The 17,670-nt window shown below is 52.8% G+C and overlaps 1 long non-coding RNA gene across 1 annotated transcript; it reads right to left on the bottom strand.

The window, feature by feature from the left end:
• Positions 1 to 13,116: 13,116 nt before the first annotated feature.
• Positions 13,117 to 16,702, bottom strand: LOC141370819 (uncharacterized). The gene is made up of 3 exons (XR_012375216.1): positions 16,288 to 16,702; positions 15,096 to 15,210; positions 13,117 to 13,298 (listed from the first exon to the last, which is right to left on the bottom strand). It is a non-coding gene; the product is annotated as an uncharacterized lncRNA (long non-coding RNA).
• Positions 16,703 to 17,670: the final 968 nt, after the last annotated feature.

Here is a 17,670-nt window from a genome sequence, read left to right as displayed (position 1 = left end):
CACAGCTGTGAGCAACACACACACACACACACACACACACACACACACACACACACACACACACACACACACACAGCCTCGCCCTGCGTACAGTGGGTGGGGGAAAGCCCAGGGAGAAACTTGCACAAAACAAAGCAGAGAGGAAGTTGGATGGCACATTAGTTTCCTGGGGCTGCCCTCAATTGCTACAAACCAGGTGATTAGAAAAACAGACCTGTATTCTCTCCTGGTTCCGGAGGTCAGAAGCCCAAAATCAAGGAGTGACAGCCTCCCAAGGGCTGAAGGGAAGGATCCTTCCTGCCTCTTCCAGCTCCTGCGGCCCCGGGCGTCCCTCAGCTTATGACCCTCTACCTCTGCCTCCTCCTCTCTGGTTTAGGGTACCAGTCGTTGGATTCAGGATGATCTCCTCTGGAGATTCTTAACCTAATTACATCTGCAGAGACCCTTTCTCCAAAGAAGGTCCCTTCCACAGGTTGCAGGCATTGGGATGCGGGCGTATTTCAGGGGCCACCACGGATGGTGACAGGGAATGGGGAGCCTGGCAGAGCAGAGCAGAGGAGGGAGAGGGACCGCCCGGGCAGGGAGAGGCGAGGGGAGGGGTCAGCGAGGTGCACAGCCATCAGCCTCTGAAAGAACAAGCGGTGGTGGCTAGGTTCGGACCCCAGGTGATGTCCCGCCCTCGCCTCTCACTCCCTGTGCCCGCTTCGGCCGTGGCTGGTTCTGATTCTCTGCCTTGTTTACCCATGGGATTGATTACCTCTTGTTCTATAACCTGGGTGGTTACAAGCAGCCGCCTGCATTTTACAACATCCAGAAAGCCCATGCCGGCTTCAGGTACCGAGTCAGCAGCCTGGGTCTGTGGGAGGAAGAACTCCAGGCGGGGGGAGGGGCCTCTCACTCAGCAATTACGAATTTCAGGATGGTGACAGCTGGGCATTAAACCCAGCAGGGCCCTGCCGACGGGGACTCACTCTGAGCGGCAGAGGGTTAGGGCAGAGCTTCTCCATGCAGGCTGCTCCTGAGAATCACCAGAGGTGCTAGAACAAAAACAAAACCAAGACGGATGCCCAGGCCCCACCCAAGCCAGTGAAGTCAGAGAGTCCGGGGGGACCCCCAGGCCTCTTCCTTAAAGGGAACCCATCCTCTCCCACGAGGGCCAGCTTCTCCCCAGCTCGGTCGACGGAGCTGGTGTGGGGACGCAGTGCTCACTGGCCACTCCACATGCTTGAGGTGGAGCTCAGTTCATGCATCTGGGTGCCCGTCTGAAAAATGGGGAGAGCCGGGGCTGGGAGCTGATGGGGCAGGCAGTAGGGTTGCAGCGGTTAATGGTGGTAAAGTTCTTCTGACACGGCTGGCTCCTGCTGGCTCCTGGGGGCCCTTGTCAGTGTTGGCTGCCCTAAGTAGGCCTCTGGGCCAGCACCGTGCCCACAGCACCGGCGTCCTGTCAGTGCTTGCGAATGCACGGTGCCTGGGGGCGGGAATGAAAGGAGGGAAGCAGGGGTCCGAGGTGTGTGGCATCCCTGGGGTCCTTTCCTGGCTCCTCATTTGGGTTTCCTTCTAACAGCAAGAACCAGCTTGAGCCTTTGCCTAAATTAAACGGCCCTCTCTCTGACCCCCACCCCCACAAAAATAAACTCCCACAGCTTACACACGCGCGCACACACACGCGTTTATTTTCTTTGCTGTTCACACTTCTCCTTTTACAGTTCTTCCAATCCTGATCTTAAGACTTGGCTGATTTTTTCAGAGCCCAAAGCACAGCACTGAAGGCACACACCTGGTCTTTCTGCAGTGGGTCAGTGGGTGGGTGGAGAGGCAGTCCAACACTGGGTGCCCACCATGCTGGGACCCATAGCGAGGCACAGAAAAGTCAGAGATATGGGTGGAGTCCACCCTGCAAGGAGCAAGCAGTATGATGTAGAGGAAGGAGCCGTGGTCTATGTGGGGTAGAGGAAGGAGCCTATGGTCTTTGTGTGGTGTAGAGGAAGGAGCCTGTGGTCTACATGGTGTAGAGGAGGGAACCATGGTCTGTGTGGTGTAGAGGAAGGAGCCTGTGGTCTACATGGTGTAGAGGAGGGAGCCATGGTCTGTGTGGTATAGAGGAAGGAGTCATGGTCTACATGGGGTAAAGGAAGGAGCCTGTGGTCTATATGGTGTAGAGGAGGGAGCCATGGTCTGTGTGGTGTAGAGAAAGGAGCCATGGTCTATATGGGGTAGAGGAAGGAGCCATGGTCTACATGGGGTAAAGGAAGGAGCCTGTGGTCTATATGGTGTAGAGAAAGGAGCCATGGTCTATATGGGGTAGAGGAAGGAACCTGTGGTCCATGTGGGGAAGAGGAAGAAGTCATGGTCTACATGGGGTAAAGGAAGGAGCCATGGTCTATGTGGTGTAGAGGAAGGAACCATGGTCTATGTGATGTAGAGGAAGGAGCCTGTGGTCTACGTAGTGAAGAACGGGCATGTGGTCTAGAGGTGGACTGTCTAGCTTCAAAACCCAGGCACCACTGTTCACCAGAAGTGTGAACCCAAGCAATTATTTACCTCTTGCTGTGCTTAGCTTCCTCATCTGCAACCTGGGGACAAGAAGAGTGCCTCACGCTTTGGGGCTGTTGGGAGGGTAGGAGGAATGCACACATGAGTTAGTTCCGTGCTTGTGAAAGAGCCCAGCACGAAGCAGGCCCCACAGGGGTTTACCGTCCTCTTCATTCACCTGCTGCTTCAGCCCAGGGGCCAAGTGCTCCTGGGCTTCTGGCCATCTTGCCCCCTCTGAGCTTCAGTGTTTTCATCTATAAAATGAAGATGAACAGAGTGCTGGGCATTTAATAGATGTGCAGCCGAATTCTTCCCCTTCCCTGAAGTTGCTTAGAGTCTAATGGGACCAGGATGCCCAGGGGGACCTCACAAGTTGAGGTGAGTCTGAGGATCGGATGGGGATCTGAGAGCCTCAGTGTTGTGGAATCGCAGAGAAATCAGAGCCTCTTTGCACCCCAGCTATGGTCAGTGATGCCACAACCCCCTTTCCATTTACCACCCCCAAAGCTGAGGTTAATTACTACTTCCAGTGTATCACTTCCAGTTTTGAAAAGTTGTAGTTCCTCCACTAACACATATTGGCTGTGGGAAACTCAGAACATACAGATAAACAGAAAGAGGGGGACAGACAAACCACCATACCCCACCAGCCAGAGACAACCAGTTAACATTTTGGTGAGCGTCCATCCAGATTTTCTTATTTAAAACACAGAAATGGGATTGCCTGGCCTTCCAGTTCACTCCAATCTGGCTTCCCTCCCCCCACCACCATGTCACTGACCCACCTTCGTCAAGGTCACCAGTTACCTCAACGTGACCTAATTCTGTGGCCACTTGGCTAATTTCACAGCCACCCTCTTGTAATGACACTGCCATGAGCATCCTTGCTGAAACATGTCGTACATCTATATACAAAGAGATTTATAAATTTATCCTCTTCCCCAATGTATAGGACCCTAAAGCTATGAAAATAGCAACAACCCACCCGATCCCCGCGTTTGCCCCCTCTCCCACCTCAGGGAGCCAGTGCTTGGGGTCCGCTAAGGAGCACAGCCCAGCCAGGACCGACTGGCCCTCCGGCAGATACGACACAGAGTCCGGGCCCCGAGTGGGGCTCCACTCGGGCGGGAAGGAGGGTGGTCTAGACCCGTGCTGCCCAGTACTCGAGCCCCTGGCTGCACGTGGCTGCACGTGGCTACCGGGCACAGGCAGTGTGGCTGGTCCAAACAGATGTGCTGCCATATTTTGAAAACTTAGTAGAAAGAAATTTTAGCTATCTCCATTTTTACGTTAATTGTGGGGTAATATTTTGAATATACTGGGTTAAAATATTTTTAAATCAACTCCACCTGTTTCTTTTTTACATCTTTTTTAACGTGGTTGCTAGAAAAATTTAAATTACATGTGTGGTTGGAGTTATATTTGTATTGGGCAACACTGGCCAAAACATCCCCATTTTTCACACCCACAAAATTATTTATGCCTGTCATCGAGCATTTCTTTGCTTCATGTGATCCCGTCAGGTGAGAATCGCTCATCTTCGTTCTGCAGATACAAATGTACCCCTTGAAGAGATGGGAGACTTGCCCGAGATCACAGCATGCTGAAAAGAGCATGCTCTAGAAGCCGACTTCCGTCCAAGGTCAGGACGTGTCCCTGTCCTCCTCAGAAGCCCGCCTGCCAGGCCTCCTGGCCCGGGGCCCCCGCCTTCCAGACCTGGGCATGTGAGGCTTGGCACGGTGTTCAGCCTTGCTCCGTGCGGGAGGCTAGGCTTCCAGGGGACTCTGGTTCTGACCCTGTAAGCCCAAGGGGGCCCAGACAACTGGGGAAAGAAAGCAGAGCCTTCCCTGCCCTGCAGCCTTGCCCTCCCCTCCCTGCAACCTTGGTCTCCCCCTGCCCTGTAGCCCTACCCTCCTCCTGCCCTGCAGCCCTGCCTTCCCCCTGCCCTGCAGCCCTGCCTTCCCCCTACCCTGCAAGCTTGCCCTCCCCCTGCCCTGAAGCCCTGCCCACCCCCTGCCCTGCAGCCCTGCTGTCCCCCTGCTTCCCCCTGCCCTGCAACCCTGCCCTCCTCCTGCCCTGCAGCCCTGCCCTCCTCCTGCCGTGCAGCCCTGCCCACCACCTGCCCTATAACCCTGCCGTCCCCCTGCCTCCCCCTGCCCTACAACCCTGCCGCCCCCTGCCCTGCAGCCCTGCCCTCTCCCTGCCCTGCTGTTCCCTGCCCTTCCCCCTGCCCTCTCCCTGCCATGCTGTTCCCTGCCCTGCAGCCCTGCAGCTCTCCCTTCCCCTTCACTGCCCAAGAAGAGCAGGGTTCTGTGGAGGGGAGGGGAGGCTGCCACACTGTCCTGCTGGGTCCTGTTTCCATTAGAGTGACTGTTGACAGGAACATGTCACAGCAGAAGACGAATGCTGGCTTTGTCCCTTAAGTCCTCAGACCTCGGTGCCAGAGGTGGTCCCGAAAGACCTTTTCTCTGTAAATCACTGCATTTATTTAGTCCTTGAAGGGCTGTACACAGAGCCCGCCAGGCCACAGAGGTGGTGTGTCCAGTCCCTCCTGATGGCCGCCAGTTTGGAGCGGGGGCTGCCACTGGACACACCATCCCCTCTACCACAGGGACACCAGAACCCACCTGGTTCAAACCCACCTGCTCTTTCTTTACAGATTTCTTTTACAAAATTTCTTTACAGCTTAGAAGCATTTGCCAGTTTCCGTTAGTTGTGATTCTAATCGTCTGTTTTACATTATTTGTAGCAACACAGTGAGGTGAAGCCAACACAGGCTTGGGGGTCCCCACAGTAGCCTCTGACAGCACCCCACATGCCTTCCAGATGGGGTCTCACAGCCTGTGTTTACGGGGCACCACCACGTGCCCAGCCCTGGGCTCAGAGCAGCCCCTCAACCGGCTCCAGCTGCCCCATTTTCTCAAGGAAGAAGCTGAGGCCAGAGAGGTGGAGAGGCGGCCAGGGAATGGTGGCATCGGCACGTGAAGGGGACCACGGTCCGTCAAGGGTCTCAAATAGACCATGGGCCGGGTGACCACGCAGGAGGCCTTGCCATTGCTGGGATTGTTTTGTAGATGGGGAAGGCAGGATGGTACCTCTGGGAAGACGCTGTGAGAGTCAGCCTGAGCTGGAGAGGTCGGGACCCTCCTGCGCTGCTGGTGGGAACCACAACGGGGCACCTGCTGGGGAAACCGGCCAGCAGCTCCTCAGAAGGTTACACCTAGGGGCGCCTGGGTGGCTCAGTCGTTAAGTGTTTGCCTCTGGCTCAGGTCATGATCCCCGGGTCCTGGGATCGAGCCCTGCATCAGGCTCCCTGCCCAGCGGAAAGCCTGCTTCTCCCTCTCCCACTCCCCCTGCTTGTGTTCCCTCTCTCGCTGTGTCTCTCTCTGTGATAAATTAAAAAAAAGAAGAAGAAGAAGGTTAAACCTAGAGTTGCCACGAGATCCAGCAACCCCACCTCTGGGCTTGTACCCAAAAGGTTGAAAACAGGCACCTAAGCAGAGTCTTGTACACACATGCCCCTGGCCACACTATTCACAAGAGCCAAAGCTGCAGACAGTCTGAGTGTCCATCACCAGGTGACCAGAGAGACAGAGCATGGCCCCTCCACACGGCAGGACGTCGCTCAGCCGTGCAAGGGGGTGCGGCCACGCGCACGACGAGCAGCCCCTGGGCCAGGCCAGGTGGAGAGAAAGCAGCAAGCACACAGGATTGCACAGTGTAGCATTCTACGGACAGGCAGTGTCCGGAGTAGGCACATGATGAATGAGCCAGCAGCAGACGAGTGGTCGCCGGGCTGGTGTGAGGGTAATGGGGAGTGCCGACGGCCGGGTCGAGTATCTTTGGGGATGATGAAGATGTTCGGGAACTAGATAAGAGGTGGTGCTTGCCCAGTGTAGTGAATGTGCTCAATGCCATGGGTTTGTACCCTTTCCATGGCTCACTTTACATGTGCTGATTTCTCCTGCCTGCAAAGAATGTCAAGCCTGTGCAAGCAGAAGAGGAGACAACCAGGGCCCTGGGATTGCAGATCTTCCACGTGATACGCAGCTGGAGGGCTCAGCACTGCCCGCCAGACACACCGTGGTCCCCTCGTCCCTTCTTCTCAAGGCCCCGTGGCATTAGGGCGGGGGGATCCGTGGTGACCGGCAGCTTGGTCAGGCGCAGGGGCGCAGGCCAGGAAGCCACCACCGGCCTCACGAAAGGCCAACCCGTTGAAGCCAAGAGTCCAGCCCCCACCCCCCACCGCAGGCTCTATGGGTGCTGCAGGCTTACTCTCCAGGCTCCGGAAGGTTCTCAGCTGGGACCATTTGGTCTTTAAAAGGGGCAGGCTCCTTATCTCACGCTTCCTTCAGGCACAGGGGAGAGTTCGCAAGCCATTTTCCCCAACAACAATCTCAGGAGAAGGCTCTGAGCCCCTTCCACCAGCTCCGGTTCCCCGTAGGCCTCTCCAGCAAATTCCCTGCAGGCAGGCAAGATTGATAGCTGCCCAGAGAGGTGGCCCCCGCCCCCACGCCTGAGCTCTGCAGCGGGAACTGGATGCTTTCGCAGAGAGCTTCTCCATTTCCATAACACCCAGCGGGTGCTCTCCCTGTGTTCCAGCTACTGAGTTTAGAGCTCTCTTTGGAGACGGATTCAGGATGAAGGTGTTAGGAAGTGAAGTCGGGTATATCAGAACCCCATCCTTGCTCCTTAAATTAGCAAAACAAAACTAAAAAAAGTGAAAGGTCTTAATGCCCAGTGTTGACAAAGGCGTAGCAGGCGTTTGTGTGCACAGCCGATGGATGGCGAATGGATTTACAGCCTTTCCACGCAGCCATTTGTCAGCGTGTACACAGGAACTTAGAAGTGTGCACACCCTCTGAGCTGTAACTCCTCCAGCGGGAGCTTGCTGAAGGAAATACGCAGGCAGGCCCACACGATTCACGCCCAAGGATTCACATCCACATCCTTGTGCGTGAAGGTGCATCTCCAGGAGCCGCCGACGCGTGGGTCAGGAGGGGACTGGCTGGAGTTCCAGCAAGGCGCTGGCCTCACATCCGCACTGCGTCCTGCCTGGCTTTTCTGTTCACTGGCAGAAGCATCTTCCTCATCATCTGCTACAGGATTCGATTCTTCTAATTTAAAATTTACATGTTCCCAAATAATATTTAAAGAAATGGAAATATTTCATGATAAAATGGTAATGAGAGGGACTCCTGGGTGGCTCAGTGGGTTAAGCATCTGCCTCCAGCTCAGGTCATGATCCCAGGGTCCTGGGATCGAGTCCCGCATCGGGCTCCCTGCTCTGCAGGGAGCCTGCTTCTCCCTCGGCCTGCTGCTCCCTCTGCTTGTGCTCTCACGCTCTCTCTTTCTCTCAAATAAATAAATAAAATATCTTTTAAAAATGGTAATGAGAAAAACAAGATCTAAAATTATATAATAATTCTAACTATGTTTTATATATACATAGAGAGATAAAATATAACTAAGTGCATAAACAGCTAATCCCCAATTGGCAGGGTTATGGATAATCAATAAATTATTTCTTAAATGTTTCCATTTCTTAATAAGCTTTCCATAAGAATGTTTTGTTTTATAATACACATAAGATACTTATTTTACAATAGGAAGAAACACACTGGTTTTCAAATCCCTGCCTGTTGTGAACTATAGAGGCATCTTGGATTATGGCACGTCGCATTGTTGCGGCTACAAGATGCCCGTGGAGCTTCGACATGGCGGGGGGGGCAGGTGTGGTTTGGTGCCAAGCCCTGGGGGGCCTCCCTCGTGAGGTGGAGGAAATGCCCACCATCCATGAATCTCAGCAGGGCTCCAGGGCAGAACAGTGGAGGGTGTTAAGCTGTTTATTATTCCAAGTGAGCAGAATTAGCAGACTTCACGCAGGTACTTGAGACACACATGCCACCCTCCACAACGACCGCCTCCTTCAAGTGAGCAAACCTCTGATTAGCGATGCTCTCACTGTTGAAAGATCACAGGCCCTGTCCAGGGCCTGACAAACCCCAGAGGACCCGGAGGACAGCAGCAAGACTTCCAGGATGGTCGGGGACACAGACTGGGGGGAAGGGGGAGTTTCCTGGGTGTGGGAGGACACACAGCTCAACCTCCCGAGCCGAGACCCCACCGACACCGCGGGCCAGACACACGACACATCTTACATGGCCTGGTCTCACCACACCCCGCTGGTCCAGAGCGTTCAGCCCATTTTACAGATTTTTATTAAGGGAGCTCGGAAAGTTTATCTGGCTCTCTGAGAAAACATCGTTCATGCACCCATCCATTAAAAAATATGTACTAAAGCCGCATGTGACAGGCACTCTTCTCGACACGGGGAAAGCAATAGCCAAGCAATCGACAAACCTCTGACCTCACGGAACTTGCGTCTCTTGGGGGGTGGTGTAAACATCAGGTACACAAACGTCGGGTCACGTTGAGTAAAAGGGAGGGTGAGGGGTACCGCATGGAGGGGACAGGGTCTAAGCAGACACCTAGCCCTCCTGGGAGCCCTGCTGCCATTCGGCTTTGCACAACTCCGTGGGTGTGTGATGTAATATCCTGGTTGTGACATCATGCTGCAGCTATGCAGGATATCACCATCGGAGGAAACCAGGCAGAAGGTACAGGGATCTTCCCAAATTATTCCTTACCAGTGCGTGTGCATCTACAGTGATCTCCAGATAAAACGTTTCTTAAGAAGCAAAAAATTATCAACCCCCCCAAATAATAATAATAACATCTCCCATTTATCAGGTGTATGGAGAGACTGCAGAGGCTGATCACCCTTCCGCCAGAACCCCTGGGTTCAAATGTCAGCTCCACTCTGTGCCTTAGTATTTGCATCGGAAAAATGCATCCAAGGTGGTCCCTACCTCCTTCTGTTGGTGCCCCACTTGTGCTGTTTGTTTCTTATTGTTAGGACTCTGTGGAAGGTTCTGGAAGGCTCTGGGCTGGCCTTTCAGGAGCATGGGTCATCGCCTTACATAATCCCCCCACGGCCATACTTCAGAGGCAGAACTAGACCCATTTTACAACCTGGGGGGCGGGACCGGCGGGGCTCAGAGCACGAAGGGGAGGCTCCTGGGCCCACAGAGAGGGGGCCCAGCTCCTGGGCTCAGAAGCTGTGAGAGTTTGGCTGGGGCTGGGGGGCCTGGCTCTGCAGAAACCACAGCCCCCCACCACCACCCAGAGCAGCACTGCGGCACCCTGTCCTCTGAGCACTGCTGCGATTTTGAGATGCCCACAACTTGGTGGAGTGAGGGGCAGCGAGCCGCTCACGCTCGCAGAGAGGCTGGAGCTGGGTCAGAGTGGCGGAGGGTCTGAGGCACCAGCCAGCGCTCCTGTTTGCTTCCCAAGCCTGCCCCACTTTCTGTCTCCAGCCCCAAGGTTTGTCTCGGCAAAGAGAGGTTTGGTATTTCCAGAAAGGGTTCCTCTCTTCCTGAGAACAAACAGACCCCAGCTCGTCACCAACCCAACGGGAGAAGAGATGGAGGAGGAAAGTGGCCGGGCGCTCCTGCCTCTGGAGGGTGGGGGCTCCAGGTGGGCAACACATCTGTGGGACCACCCCAGCTGAGCCCCCCTTTGGGGGGCAGCAAACGGAGGCTCTCAGAAGCAGGAGCGCCCCACGGAGAGCAGCAGAGCTGGCTGGGCTGCTGTTTTGACACCGTCTAAGAGGTTGTCCAGGGAAACAGTGACATCTTCCAGCTCTCCAGTACCAGCCTCTCTTGCCAGGACAGCCGACAGGGGGAGTCGAGCCCCCGGGGTCCCACCCCAGCTCTGGCACATACTCTCTGTGTGCTGCCGGGAAGTCACCCGCACCTCACTTACCCCATCTGCAAAATGGGCACAAAAGGAACCCCTGCCCCCCGGGGTTGTTGCCAGAGCGACATGAATGAGGCCATGTGAAGCTCTCCAAGCAGTGCCTGGATTTCTAGAGGCTCTCTATATGTTAGCTCTCCTTAACGCGTCTTGCATTTTACAAAGAAGCAAGGGGGCCAATGGGACATCAGAATTACTTAGGACAGATAGCTGACACGTAGGCTCCCATTCATCAAGATTTGCATTTTTTTTCCAGAAAATTTTAAGATTTTATGGTTTTTGTTTTGTCTTATGCTACATTTGCCAAGGAAGAGAAAAAGGCACATGGGGACATGAGGGAGCTCTGTGAAAGTCCCGTCCCGGGCTCAGAATCTCCTTGTTTTCCCAGTGTGGACGGTGAGGCCCCGGCAGGGAGTGGGGTACGCACGTTAGCGAGGGGAGCCCTCACTTTCCTGCAGACCCGCCCAACAAGGGGGCAGAGCAGAAGCAAGCATCTGGGAAATGATCCCCCTGCTGCGCGTGTCTCTGCTTCACCCAAACACACAGCCCGGGGTGCTCCGGGGATCCTTCTGGGTGCTGCAGCCCCTGAGCCCCACCCGCACAGGGTGTCTCCGGAGTGCGAATTACAGAAGCCTCACATGAGAAGTCTGCATCGGAAGTTTAGGGCCAGGGCAGTTGGTCCTGGGAGCTGGTAATAAGTACTAACGTCTCCCTAGTCTCCGGCATGGCACCAGGCATCTGTACTGTCAAAGCTTTCTAGGGGACCCTAAGGGACAGTCACCAGGCAGGGGGTTAGGAGGCTTAGGGCGGGAGCAGCAGGGGACACACTCGGGCCAGCTGACGGAGAGGCCAAATGGTGAAGGGGAGGGTGATGCAGGGTCCGTCCTGCCCCTCCCCCAGCCTCTCCTCTGGGCTCCAGCCCGGCTGCTGGCAGGGCCCCCCTTCTCCTCACCGTTCATCCCTAGCCCTAATGCGTTCTTCTCCCCTCCTGCCCAGCCCACCTGTCACCCCTCCCCTCAGTTCTCTGACCCGTGTCCCAGGAAGGACCCACACCCCCAGTCTTCTAGACCCTGCCTCTCCAGGCCTTCAGGGTTCCTTCACTGATGCTCAAGAGGTGTAGGGCTGCGGCAGCCATGCTGGCAAGGAAAGCTAGGCCTCCTAGTCGCTCTAGGTGTTCCGACCAACCGGAGCACCACGTGAGGCTTTTCTAAAGCAGCATTGCTCCAACTCTGGCCTCAGTCCCCTGGGCCACGGCCCGTCCACCCGGAATTCAGACCACACTCTGAGCACCTCCCCGCCAACACATTTCCAGCTGTCCCGTCCCCTCTGGCCTGACAAGGGCCCAGAAAGCTCAGCATAGGCGTTGCTGTTGGGGGCTGCCTGCCATCCTGCTGTGAGGCTCCATGGCCATCGCCAGGGCCACTGCATGCACGGGGGTCAGCAGTGTCTTCTAAGAAGGGGGCAATGACAGCTGTCCGGGAACGAAGGACAGCACCCAGGGCCACCACTCCGCACCCTGTCTCAGCGGCGCTTTCGCTCCCATACTGTGGCCCAAGGTGGCTGCCCAAGAAGGAATCAGGCCTTGCGTTTGAGCTGAAAAGCAACTGCTCGTCTGTCTACATTGTGGAAGGGAATAAAATTGCCCGAGCAAGGGCCCTGGGAGAGATTAGGTTTTACGAAGGGAATCTGCAGGGTCTTGCGTTGCCCGAGAGGACTTGTAACTACATTTCAGGCAGATAAATCAGACGGGCTGCGGGTGGTGGGTCCCGTGTCCGATCTGTGGGTCAAGTCAGTTGGCAATGAAAACAATTAAGTGAGTAAAAAGATCACTTTTAGGGTGAGGGAAGAAAGACACGTGATAACTCACCCACCCAAGCGCACACGTACACTGTGGCACGGGAGGGACTCGACCAGCTCTCCTAGCTCTGGCTCCGAGCTGGTTCCCGGACGCCCGTTCCCATGGGCCAGGAAAGGTTAATGAGCCAGAGGGTGGTCGCTGAGACGTGCCAAGAATCTCCGCGCTGGGACAAGCCTCCGCACGTCCCCAGCCCCCTCACTGTTTACAGCAGGAGAAAATGTGGCCCAGAAATAAAGATGCACCCGTGGCCCCACAGACAATGGGAACAGATGCCCCATCTCCCCCTCCCAACCCTCTGCAGAGACCCCAGGCCCGGGTCCGATTTGGCGTGCACACGCAGATGTGCAGCAACAGGGACGCATACATCTCTAATGAGCGAGCAAATGTGGGGACGGGGTGGGATTTTATATCCAATGATTTTTTTTTTTTCATTTGAATGTAGACATCTGGCATCCTATAAATAAAATAGAAAATGTAAATATTGTAAAACCCATTAGAGAAGTGGTTTTAGGTTTGGTGAGAGCAGGGGTCAGCTGCTGCCCTACTGCACCATGCTGGGAAACCATCACCCCCCACCCGCGGGCCTCCTCGGCTTACCGCCCATCACCCTTGTCACCCAGCCGGCCAGGCTGCGCTCCACCTGATGAATAAACGTGACAACATGGGCCAGTTGTCTCCTGCTGCTTATGTTGCGTTAACAGCATTCAAGAGCTACCTAAAAACTTCCCTGCTTTCATTTTATTCCATGGGGGGAAAGGCTTTCTGAAGGAGCAGAACATCTCTGTGGTAAGAGCGCAGATCCCACGCACACCAGTTAAGCCTCGAGACGTGCCCCCAGCCAGAGCTCCAGGACCACGTTTAAAATGCTCCTCAAAAGACATTTTCTGTTTGAGACATATTAAACAAGCTTTATTTAATAATGCTCGATTTGACTTATCCCGTTTAAATATTTGCTCTGATCAGCAACCATTTGATCCTGGCCTCGTTCCTGGCTGCAGACTAATTTCTCCGGGTTATTTTTCTTTGGTGCAAGGTTGATCCCAGAGGCAGAGAAACTGCTCTCGGGTTCCCTCCTTTTCTCTACTCCGCACTGTGGGGAGAAAGGAATAGAGTCATAAAAATCCTGAACTGGAGGCCACTTTTAGAAAGTTTATATTGCTTGTCCTCCCTTCTGTCTGGTGGAAGGCAGAAAACGTCATTTAAAAGACTCTCCTAATCAGATAATTATAAGGAGAAATTTCTCCTTTTTAAGGACAGCATCAGAATATAAAAAAGTTTCCAAGGACGCGATCTTTTTGAGGCCTATTCTGCCATCTGCCTTCCCCCATTCAGGGATTTTTGTAACAACTGCTTACACCAAATGCATGGTCACCCAGTAGGCGTGGAAGATTCTAGGACAGCACGGAGAGGGAGTCATTTAATATCTTAATTCACTATGTTTTCAAGGAGGGAATGACACTTTGATTTCTACCAACTTTGGGGACACTCCATATAGATCTTTTGGTTATTGTTACTGCTTATTGTGAAGATTTTACTATCAATGCTTAAAAAAATAAAGCCTTTTCTTTTCTTTTCTTTTTTCTTTTTAGGTTTTCTCTTTGCACAGCGCCTTCAAAAACAGCCACCTTGAAGCCAGCGGCCCCGGTCGCCTCTCTAGGTCTCACGAAGCCATTCATAATGACACAGGCCTCTGACAGCTACTCGGGATACCAGCCCAGGGTAAGCAGGACAGCGCTGAGGGCAGTCCGTTATCTGAGTGGCCTCGTCGAAGGGGCTCTGCTCCCAGCCGGGGAGGGGTCTTTCTCCGTGAGAGGGGTGTTTATGATGGCGGGCCAGTGCCTGGTTTATGGGCCCCGGTCGGGTGGGAGGGTGCTGCCCCGCCAGCCTGCAGCCTGCGCCGGCCTGAAGTGTTTACCGCTGTGGTGATTTACACCGTCCAGGTGTTCATTTGGGAAACATCTCGGCTCCGAGCTGACACGGTGATTGCCCGGGATTTGCAGACTTAGGCATTTTTTTCTGTTCCCAACGGTCCAGGACCCAGAGAGATGGTTAAAAAAAAAAAAAAAAAGTACTGGCCCAAAGTGGTTCGTGTGCTGTGATTTTCACAATGCCCCGCGTCCTGCCCCATGCAGAAAATCACCAGCACCAAGTCTGCCCTTCATCAGACTAACCCCTTCGGTCGGCTCGGCTCGCCCTTCAGGCTTTCAGAAGCTGCACGGATGCCGTGCCCGGCTTCCCCTCTGCTCCGTCAGCACCCTGGTGCTTTCCAAAGGGCCCCCAAAGCAGGGCTTTCCTTGGGCGTGACTCGGGGTCCTCAGGTATGGCAGACACGTCCTGGAGAGGGAGTCTGGGGTTGACGGGGATTTGTTCTCCGGGGACCAGCCTCTGCTGGGGTGCTGACACTTGGACGGACCCACTCGACAGAAGCTTCTCACACACCAGGACCACTTGCCTTTATTCTCGCTCACATTCTTCAGTGCAGGTGGTATTGTTGCTGTTTGTCACTGGTTTGTGCTGGGAGTTCCTAACACCTATCCTGGGGCAGCCTTGTGTCCTCTGAACACTGAATTAAAACATGCCCCAAGAAATCAACATGGTTTTTTCATTTGCCAAAAAACACATATTTTAAATTGTGTTTAATCATATCCGTCCCATCCCCATTTGAAGGAGCTTGGACATTTATTACATACCCATTTTTACACTTATACTGATCTTTTCTCTAGCCACTTTTGATAACTCTGATGACAAAGAAACAACTATACTTTTGCCTCATAGAGTATTCTGTCATCTGTCTATCTATCTATCTACATATCGGGGTGAGGGTAGGTGAGGGTATACTGGTTAGGAAATTGAGAATGATTCTTTATGTTTTAGTTTTTGCAAATACCCTTTTTACCCATCCAGAGACTATTGGGCTGCTTTTACGAGTTCATTTCAATTTAGCTATTTCTCTCTCTTTGACAAAATGTCTCCAAAAACCATCGTTTGCCTCCTCTCACAATCTGCAGACATAAAGCACTTGGTCAAACACAGGCGGGTAAAGAGTAAGGACCATCAGACCCAGGTTTAGCAAATGATAAAACTCCTTCCGAGTCCTACGTTTAAAACAGTCTTTTCGGCCAGTGCTTTGAATACTAACAAATTCACTAAAAAAGCATTCAAACCTCCCCTGTTTGTGCTCTTTTCTCCCGGCTTATGAATACATAAACCTCCCACCATAGAAAAATATCACTGACTTGCCACACTTAAACAGGGACACGTTTTCACCAGCAATGCGACCGTTTGAAATTATCAGCCCCGGGGCAAGAAAAAAATTCCAGCAATAAAACAAAAACCTTGATTTCTAAACATCAGGCTGAAGTCCTTTCAAGTGATCATGGACTCTCGGGGAAAATCGTTTTTCTCTGTTCCTGTTCACAGCCTAATATCAAGAAGCACCATGGAAAATATGCTGCTGATTCGAAGAAAAAGATCTGACATTTAAAAGGACTACTTTTGCCTTTTCTATAGATTTCCTGACTGTGTGCATTTGTAAACCTCTATTCTGAATCTGAGTAGGAAACCTCCACAGACACATGAAAATACATGTGACCACGGTCTATTTTAAAGAATGGCCTGAGAGTGTTTAATTTTCAAACGCCTGACACAACACCAACGCCTCTCTGAGCACAATTTCACTAAACTCCCGGATTCATTTATTTTAACCTCTGCTGGAACTGCCCCAGAAAAGCAGGTGACTATTGAAAGATTTTGTTTTTCATTCTAAATAACAAGAGGGATAAAATGAATGTCATTCTATGGAGTCTGAACATTAAAATGTAAGAGGGAGTTCGCCAGGATCTGGTAAATGGCTAAACAGATTAGTAGCCTTACTTTTTAACATATAAACATCTGAAACCCGTTTCCTGTTTAAGAAGAAGAAGAAAAAAAAAAAGTCTAGGTGGATGACCTCGGGCACTTTTTTTGATTAACAAATGTGAATTGTACATCATGGTGGAAAAAAAAATGGCGCACACTTGGTGGTCTTTCTACAGTCTGTATATGGGGGAGAGAGAAAAAAATACAAAAATAAACGTTACCTTCTCACTTCCAGGGTGGGCAATGCCATTTCTAGAGCGGCGTCCAGGGCTCTGGCAAATGTTAAGGCTGTCACCGCGGACAGAATCCCCACGGTCTGTGTGCCTCGATAGAGTCCGAAGAAAAACATTCCCTGCATTCCTGCTGGCTGGCCCTATCTCCAGGCCCCGGGCTCGGCCCTATAGACCCGTGTCACCCCGTCAAGCAGCGTAGGACACAGCTAATCTAAACCCACGCCTTCCCCAGTCGGCCCGGCAGCCGGGCGAAAACCGGGGCCAGTGTGCTGCCTATACCCAACACGCAAAGTCGATTCTCTACTTTCAGGATGAAGCACCAGCTGCAGTTTGTTCAGCCGGGAAGGGCTTAGAGGTTCTGGCACATTCTGACAAGATAGATTTTATAGGGTTTGTGCTAAAATTTGATATTGGAAGTTGGGATTCCAATTCCATGTCTCAAATGATAACAATAACAGCTGGGACCTTTAAGAAATGTGTGTATTCCTTCCATTTAAGAATTACATAATAAAAGCTATTTATGTCAAACACCTTATAAGGGAAAGATTTAGCCCTGATGTCAATATAACATATAATACTTTGTATATTCAGATAGGAAAAAAAAATCCATATCAGCGCCAAATATTATTCTTGGTTTGGACTATCGGATATGTGGGGACTTTAAAAATTTAAAGTAAGCATCTCCTTGCTTTAACTTACAAATTCACCACATGGCACTTTTTTTGGGGGGGTGGTGGATATTATTTCTATTTTTAAAAAACCAAGTGCTGATGAATCATGATTTGTTTTTCCACGTCCTTCTGGTGAAAAGACACAAAAGAAGTGCACGACTTGATGTTGTTTGATGTGATTTTTACGATCTGCACGCATGCCATGCGAGCGCTCGCCGGCCCCCCATGCGCTGATGCTTCCCTTGTTGCCTGAGAGCGGCCACGGCTTTGGGGAGTCCCTGCGGCCAGAACTTGTGCAATTCTGCTGAGCGAACAGGTCAGCCCCTCAGGAGGAAAATGTCTCTGGGTGAAGGAGCCAGACGTGGCAGCTCGAGGCAGCCTCCGCCGGTGAACCTCAGGGGGGCTCAGGATGGCCTCCCGCTTCCCAGCAACAGCGACCACTGCCACAACCGCTCCCACTGCCAAACCAGCAGGACTGCTGCAGATGCCGGCCGCTCGGCAATGACCACGTGGCCCTGCCAGGCGGCTTGTTAGGAAGAGCCCAGCTTCCTCCTTATCTTGTCTGGGCTCAGACAAAGAGCAGAACCTAATCGAGAGGAGAAGAGAACCCCAATTAGCAAAGCCCAGAGACTCCCCCCCCCCCCCCGCCCCGCACCCACTTGTGGGGATTCAGCTCCGCCCTCGCTCCTCTCTGGCTTAT

This window comes from Callorhinus ursinus, unplaced genomic scaffold (genome assembly GCF_003265705.2).
Source record: "Callorhinus ursinus isolate GAN/ISIS: 27379988/994484 unplaced genomic scaffold, GSC_fseal_2.0 scaffold46, whole genome shotgun sequence".
In the NCBI taxonomy this organism is placed as follows: domain Eukaryota; kingdom Metazoa; phylum Chordata; class Mammalia; order Carnivora; family Otariidae; genus Callorhinus; species Callorhinus ursinus.
This window is presented reverse-complemented; position numbering and strand designations above follow the sequence as displayed.